Here is a 205-nt window from a genome sequence, read left to right on the forward strand (position 1 = left end):
CCCAAGGCTCCTGCTTCGTGCACCACAGACGGGACAGGATATCTGCCCTGACTCTGATCAGAAAGAAAGACCAGGGGCAACGAGACTTTTTTTTGGCTCTGATGTTGCCAAACGGAGATAAGGCTGGGGAAGGACAAGCCTGGCTGGAGGGAAGGCGCCTGGCTGGGGATCACAGCAGCACTGAGCTCCGCTGGACTCACGGCGG

The sequence above is a fragment of the Apaloderma vittatum genome, unplaced genomic scaffold (assembly GCF_000703405.1).
Source record: "Apaloderma vittatum isolate BGI_N311 unplaced genomic scaffold, ASM70340v1 scaffold27289, whole genome shotgun sequence".
NCBI classification, from domain to species: domain Eukaryota; kingdom Metazoa; phylum Chordata; class Aves; order Trogoniformes; family Trogonidae; genus Apaloderma; species Apaloderma vittatum.